Below are 8,610 nucleotides of genomic sequence, written 5' to 3' on the forward strand. Positions count from 1 at the left end.
GGTAACAGTCTCCGAGAAAGACCTGGCAACGCTGGAGAGCACGCTAATCACGTAGTTCTACGTAAGAAAATGTGCTAGCCATTGATGTTGAGGGCAAATTCTAAACTTATTCATTAAAGGGATACTGTCATGGGAAAACGTTTTTTTTTAAACGCATCAGTTAATAGTGCTGCTCCAGCAGAATTCTGCACTGAAATCCATTTTTCAAAAGAGCAAACAGATTTTGTTATTCAATTTTGAAATCTGACATGGGGCTAGACTTATTGCCAATTTCCCAGTTGCCTCCAGTCATGTGACTTGTGCTCTGATAAACTTCAATCACTCTTTACTGCTGTAAAGTTGGAGTGATATCACCCCCAGCAGCCTAACAACAGAACAATGGGAAGGTAACCAGATAGCAGCTCCCTAACACAAGATAACAGCTCCCTGGAAGATCTAAGAACAGCACTTAATAGTAAAAGCCAAGTCCCAGTGAGACTGATTCAGTTACATCAAGTAGGAGAAATAACAGCCTGCCAGAAAGTAATTCCATCCTAAAGTGCAGGCACAAGTCACATGACTGGGGCAGCTGGGAAACTGACAAAATGTCTAGCCCCATGTCACATTTCAAAATTGAATATAAAAAAAATCTGTTTGCTGTTTTGAGAAATGGATTTCAATGCAGAATGCTGCTGGAGCAGCACTATTAACTGATGTGTTTTGGAAAAAAACATGTTTTTCCATGACATTTTCCCTTTAAGGTCTAAGAAGATTAGTAAACATTATGAAGAAAATTGCATATTTACAGCAATGATAACGCTGAAGCTGGATTACTATTAATATCTCCCCGTTCATTTACAGAGTATAAATATCTGGTTGCGAATAAATCCAAGATAGAGTAGCTTTCCCAGTGGCCAAGAAACTCATTACATAGTCTCGAACTCTCTCAAAACAGGAGTCCAAGGGGCATATTTATCAAAATGTGAATTTAAACTTTAGAACTTCATAACTTAAAACTCACCCACGTTCTATTCATTCCTATGGAGTTTTTAGAACAGTATAGAGTTAGAACAAACCATTTAAATACAGGTCTGAAAACCCCAAAGGAATGACTAGAACATGGCTGAGTTTTTATTTACTAAGCTCTAAACTGACATTTTGATAAATATGCCCCAAGTGTCCAAGAAAAACACCTAAGTTGTGCATGGACCTTTCAACTGTCCCGTTTTTGACAACTCAGCCCGCAGTCCCAGGTTTGTTACTGAAATGTCCAGACTTTCTCTTTGATCTCCTGCACTAAACAGCCAGGAAAAGATACAAAGTTTCTAACTTAATTGGCTTTGGGCAGAGAGAGCTCAGAATAGATACTATTGTAACAGTTTAAGATAAGAAAGTCTCTTGGAGGAACATAGACTCCTTCAGTTGCAAAACTATAATAACACAAAACAGAAATGTGTTTAAACTTTCATAACCAACCAATTTTGTAAAATGACCATGGTAATTAGGATGTGTGGTCACAAAATGGGCATGTTCAAACAATGTTCACCGGTCTCCGCGCTGCAAATCTTTTTGTCCCTCTTTCTGTTTCCAAAATGTTGGGAGGTATGCATGGTTGTAGTCTCTGTATAGTGTTTTATTTTATTTTTAGCTAACATAAAATGGGTTGTTTCCCAGTTGGTAAAAATTATGTTTGATGCCTATGTGTTAATCAGAAATAAAGATTAAAATATAGGAAAGGAAAGTGAATCATTTTTATACAGCACTTTTCTCTCCTTCGGGAGTCAAAGCTCTTTACAGCAAACAAGACAGCCATTATAGGCACACTAAGGGGCAGATTTATCAAATTGTGAATTTAGGTTAATTAGGTTAATAAATAAAAACTCACCCACGTTCTTTTCATTCCTATGGGATTTTTAGAACCGTATATATCAAATGGTGAGTTCTAACTTTCACCCATTGATAAATACACTTCTAAAAATCCTATACGATGAGATCCCACATCAAAGGCTGATGATGTCATCTGGGCTTTTCATATAGCAGGAGATATGGATGCCATGCACCAACTAAATGAACTGCTAACTTCCATCAGTTCCTGATTAGTAACTATAGTAACTTCTATGCTATAGTGAACGTCTTAGCAAGCATACATATTAGGGATGCACCACTTTTTCCTTTCCTGTCCCTAATTTGCATATGCAAATTAGGATTTGGATTCTATTCGGTATTCGGCCGAATCTTTTACCAAGGATTCGGGGATTCGGCCGAATCCCAAATAGTGGATTCGGTGCATCCCTAATACATATCTATGCTAATACCACTGGTTTGTGTTTAATCATTTGCATATTAAAGGGTACATTACATCACTTTGTGAATATGTATTTTTATTGAGGTTTTATGTCATGCACTTTAGGGGATGGGCATGTGGTGTATAATCCACCAGTTTTAATAAAAGCCCTGATAAGGGCACTATTTTTTCATTACGACTAACCCTGAGTGCAATGTTTTGAACTGGGTCTATTTTTCTGTTGATTTTATATATTTATGTGCTAACCCAGTGTGCACCGACATTTTGGTTTGGTGGCCAGAATAACTCTGGCACCAACTGTGTCCATGGCGAGTCAGTATATGGAGTGCAATTCCTATAAGTTTATATAAACATGTCACTCAGTATTAAATAACAGGCCCAAACTGAAATCTGCAGATTTTGGCAAATGCTAGATGGGCTGCTGAAAGATCCCATAGACTGACAGTTTCTATTGGCCCTGTGGAGGGGGGGGCTGTTTGCTCCTCTGTGTCCTTGGAATGCTTGGGCCTATTTTGAACATTAGCCTGAACCTGTTAAAAAATATCTAAACCAGAAAAAAATTAACAGATTGAAAATATCAGTGAATACAGCATACCTTACCATATGGCTGCTTCTATTTAGGGATATGCATCAGTTATAAAGCAGTAACATAAACCTATGAAAGGTCTCGTCTACCCTCTCTATTTTCTTCATTGAAATAGTACTGCAGAAGTTAAGGTTTTCTAAAGGTGATTTCTGATATTATTTAATGATTTAAGTTGAATGGTTTTTTCTTAATTGAAATTTTTTGTATTTTTACAACTAGTTTTCCAAGATAACCATAGAGAGAAGGAAAAAGAGGGAAAAAACAAGGGGAAGAAAGATTGAGAGTGGAGGTCGAGCCGTTAAACAGGTTATACACAGAATGTGTAGGGCCGAATGTTCGGATTACAACGAAAAGAATGGGTGCCGATGGGTCGTAGGACCGCATCAACTAGCTGATGCGGTTCTCAATCGCAGGAAAAATCAAACCAGCACGATCAATATCAGGCTGATTTTTGGCCTGATAATGAACGGGGGAAGCTGTCGGAAGCCCCCCACACAGGCAGATAAGCTGCCAAATCGGTCTAAAGGACTGATAACAACGGCTAAAATCTGCCCGTGTATGGCGACCTTTATAAAAACGGTTATATAAAGGTTATGCATTAGGCATGGGTATCATCCTGAGTTAGGAGCTGAGTCATCACTAAGTATGGCCCCATGGCAAAGGTAGGGCCCAAACTAGGGGTTGGCAGAAGAGGCACGTTTTGTGAGTAAAGAAAGTACAACAGCTTTCATTTATATATAAAAATAAAGCAGGGAAGAAGGATTTGTTTTGCTATTTTTCTGCTGTTTTCGCTGGTTAGCTCTCAGGGAAACAATAGGTCCAGTTACTCCACGTCTCGTCATATTTAGGCATCGTTTTGTTACACAGTGCTGAGAGGTATTCCATTCTTTTTATTTCCTCTATTTTATTCTGTAAATCCCCATTTTCTGGCCGCCTTTGTATATTTAAGTTCAGGTTTCCCTAGGAGAAAAGTCCATGGTTCCCTCTGTATGTTTGTATGGAGGACGTTTTGTAGGAGCTCATTCACATTTTCCCAATAGGGGATAATTATAGGACAGTCCCAGAGTATGTGGGATAGAGTTCCCAGCTGTCCACAGTTCCGCCAGCATCTATCCAACACTGTGGGATATTTTGTGAAGTTTCTTTGGCAGGGCCAGAACTAGGGGTAGGCAGAAGAGGCACGTGCTTAGGGTGCAAAGGTAAAGGGGCAACCGGCATTTACCTCTTCTGATGCCTTCCCTTAGTTCGGACCATTGTGCCCAGAAGCTGTTGCTGCAGTACCATCCGAATGTGTGTGCACACGCATGCACATTTCCTCTGCGTTTGCTTCCTTCTGCGCATGCGCACTTGCGCTTCCACAATGCACTTTCGATTCCTCATCGCTTGGAACAGTGGTGGGCAACGTAGTCGGCCGGGTTGCCTAGGGCGCTGACTTGGCCCAGCACTGTTCTCTGGGGTGTAATACGATTTAAGCAAGATTTTATAAATATATTCTTTGTACTGAACACCAATAGAGGATTTCTTTTTGCATTGTCCCTTATGTCCTCCCAGTTTTTATAGCTGATTTCTGCTAAAAATTTATTAGGGGAAACAATTTTAATGTCATAGGTGCCCTTTTAGTACCCTGGGGTGAATATCATCAGACTCTGGTCCTTTGTTTACTTCTACACATACCAGTCTGAACTTTCTCCTTATTCAACCCGCCATTAGGGATGGGCCATTTTGACCCGTTTCGATTCGCTAAAAATTCGCCAACGCCCATTAAAGTCTATGGGCGTCCAAAAAAAATTAATTGATTACATTTTTTTTGACGTGCGTCAATTTTTTTTGTCACGCGACACCATTCAAGTCTATGGGCGTCGTTTCCGTAGCGAAACAAGGCGACAAAAATTTGCCCATCCCTACCCGCCATCAATACAGCTGTATAAAAGATGTAATAATAAACTAATTTTTTTATATAAAAGATCAGCTGACCCAGCTAACGTGTATGCCTTGGACAAAATCTTGGCTGCTGGGGCAGCTCCTATAGTGGCAAAGAGAGTCAAATTCAGTACTACAGTCAGGTAGCAGGATGAATAGTATTCCCTTTGAGCTAATCAGGCTCTATACACAGTTGGGCGAGTTTGGGTATAGTTATTACACAAGAAAATGCATAAGTCCTATTTTCTTTTTTCATATTTCAAGGGATTATAGTCATCACTATAACTGAACAAACACAAGTTGTGACAGTCCAAGAATCTGGAATTCATCACAGATCTAATAATGTGTCTCAATCTCTTGCAACTGCACAAATCATAAAACATGTCACAGCAGATATACTGTAGATCCCGCTAAATCTATAGTTAAGTTGGACTACCTATTTAGTTAATGCACTTCCATTCTATGATGCATGGTCCCTGGAACTAGAGTAGGTCCACCAAGGCTGACCTTGTTTGATTCATAATACAGTTGTGTGGCACTAACTTACTCAAACCTATCTGATATGAGGTTGATTTTGGTTTGGCTTAATACAGAGGTGTGCATTTATCAAATATCAGGCTGTTTCGGAAATGAAATCATTAATAAACTTGGTTTATCTCCATTGCGAAGATCAAAATTACAATAGCAAATATCTGCAGATTTCGGCTGTCTTTCAAGTTGAGGTTCAGACACTCTCTTTGTCTTGAGACGAGGTTACACAGGTTGTTTTTACATTGTGCTTTTAAAACCGCATATTCAAGCGTAGCTACTCACAAAATGAAGCCCTACTAAAAATAATGGAATGCGCACTATGTTTTATAGCAGAAACACCAATACACTAAGGAAATGCCACATTATTGAACTCTATGGGATCTGCAGGTTTGGAAATACACCTCGCTGAAATTCGACGCATATTTTCAATATGGAGGCCAAAGTCTCGCGAAATGTATTGCATATATAGGTATTTTATGTGTTGTATGCTGGTGACAAAATTAAGTTGCGTATTGACAATCAGTCTGGCTAAATTTTGCATGCACAAATATTTATTGCTACTTTTTTTATTTCTCATCTTTCTTTTCAGTTCCTCTACTATTTATATTCCAATCTCTTATTCAAATCAGTTCATAGTTGCTAGGGTATTTTGGACTCTAGCAATCAGATTGATGAAACTGCAAACTGGAGAGCTGCTGAATAAAAAGCTAAATAAATCAAAAACAACAAATAATAAAAAAGAGAGCATTACTCTTTAAATCATACTAAAAGTTAGCTCAAAGGTTACCTTTAAAAAAATAAAATAGCTTTAAGCCTTCATTTTCCTACCATGTAAATGAGTTGGGCATATCTTCAGGCCCGGATTTGTGGCAAGGCCACAAAAGCCCAGGCCTAGGGCGGCACAATTCCAGGGGCGGCATGCCGTCCACCCACATCAATGTAGTGCGCCCATCACTGAGGACTGGGCGCGCATACGCATTTGGGGGGGGGGCGAGAGGACTGAGGCTGCAATAGGAGCTTCGGAAATAGAAATCCGGCCCTGCATATCTTGCCCACCCAAGCCACATCATTTGCATATACCCCCCTCCATTGGCCAGCACCATCACATTTCCCTAAAACAAAAATACAGCTTTCACCCGGCGGTTATTTTTCGCTCTGACAGATCATCAGTATAATTGCCATCTGCAAACAGGACATGTATGCTGTTACGTTCATGCAATGCAGAATGCAAGTTTACACAGGCACAACATACTTTGATAAAAAGTTCTGCTGGGTTGAGCAATGTAATGGTTAAGCTGAGCTCAGGAGAGGTGGTTAGGATAAAAATAGGATCAGACAGCTAGAGTTTATATGGGAACCAGCAACGCTATCTCTTCATTGGCTGTTAGACTGGAGGGTATGTTTAGTAATCTGAGCTGAGAAGAACTGAGCATGCTCATTAGCCAACAGCCAAAGTAAATTCCTGAGGGAAGGGGTGTGGGTTAGAGTAGGAGAAGGATTTCTAAGAGATTAAGGGGATGTTGCAGCCTTAAGTGGCCATAGACCAGGCTAATCCAGGAAACGCAGCATGGCCAGGCCCCACTTAACATAAAGAAGCCATCTAGCCCAGGACAAGTTCCCCCTAGTGCCGCCCTGCTGGCATCCCTGTGCACCTAACTACGTATCTGTCTCTCCCTGAGAGCTGCTGCTCCCACACCCTCTCTTGTTTCTGCGTCCCCCTGGTTGACACTAATGACACTGGATGCGGCTGCAGTGGGGGCGGGGTAAATATCCTTGGAGGGCTGTATCCAGCTCATAGGCCATAATTTGAGGACCCCTGCCATAGAGGTTACAATTATAAACTTTCCTGGTAAAGATCTTTCCAGGAAATATTGTTTGTTTCAATACACATGTGTAGAGCCAAATCATCATCAGATATAAAGGTAAAAACAATAGAATTCTATCTGTATCTGACAATTCAGCACTAACAATGGCCGATGTTCACGTGCCTTCAAAGCCGTCTGATCAAAATATACCGGCCCAGCCCGATCAACAAGCCGACTGATATCCAAGTCTTCTGCCGATATCGGTTGGCTCGTCTCCCACCATACACGCACCAAATATCAAATAAGAATTTGTTTCATACAATATTAGTGTGTCTATGGCCACCTTTACTGTTAAACTTTTAACAACCAGAGTGTCAGGTATGTAAAGATTTCGAAGAGGCTGTTTTTGATTACATTTTTGTGAATGTGTGTGCGGGTGCGCGCGTGTGCGTGGAGGGGTTACATGTCCTTTAAAAAAAAGAAGTTAACTCAAAGGTGAACAACCCCTTTAATTGTATCATGGATTGTATGTATGTATTTACTTTGCAAGATCATAAATATGTTCTGCACAAATTTTTCCAGAAGAGGATTTTATTTTGGAAAAAGAGTTGTTACCATTTGATTAGTAACAATGAATAAAATGCATCACTTTAAGTAAAGTAATACTCATTGTTTACCTGGAGTGGGTTGGCACAAGACAAATAAAGCATTTCAACAGCATTGTTCTCTAGAACAAGGTGGTTGATGCAGCAGTTTTTGTTGGCTGCTGATGCTGGAAGTTTGAGTATAGCAGCTGGAGGACCCAGTTGGGAAAGCTGCATTGTAAAGCACTTTTTAGGGAACTTGGGGCATAAAATACGTATATTTGTGACATTACAAGGTTTGGGGTTGTCTATAATATAGACAGTCAGGGTAAATAATATTTCCCTTTATAGGTTGTGCTATTAGCATCTACATATATATAAAAAATATATATATTTATGGGGCCTATTTATCATGCTGTGTAAAACACTGGAGAAAAATATCACTAGTGACATTGACCATAGCACCAATCAGCAATTAGATTACAACAGTCACCTACAAGAATTCAACCCGTAACATAAAAAAACCCTATCCTACATAGACCCCTCCTCCCCCCAGCCTACCTGGTACCCGGGGCACATGCCCCTAACTTTTTACTTACACCTCGGTGCAGATTCTGTCCTCGGGAGTTCAAGGGCGCTGTCTCCTTTTCTTCATTAAACTTAGTCAGTAGACCGTCATTTTTGGAAATTTTGGTGAAATTTTGGTGACTTTCAGAAATTTTCGTGACATTCAGAGCATGCGCAGTTGTTCGGGACCAGAATATTACTCAAACTGCGCATGCGCTGAAAACGAAGGTCTGCTTCCGAAGTTTAATGAAGAAAAGAAGATGGCGGCCGAGAACTCCCGAGGACAGAGTCTACACAGAGGGGTAAGTAAAAAGTTAGGGGTACCAGGTAGGC

Source organism: Xenopus laevis, chromosome 1L, assembly GCF_017654675.1.
Source record: "Xenopus laevis strain J_2021 chromosome 1L, Xenopus_laevis_v10.1, whole genome shotgun sequence".
NCBI classification, from domain to species: Eukaryota; Metazoa; Chordata; class Amphibia; order Anura; family Pipidae; genus Xenopus; species Xenopus laevis.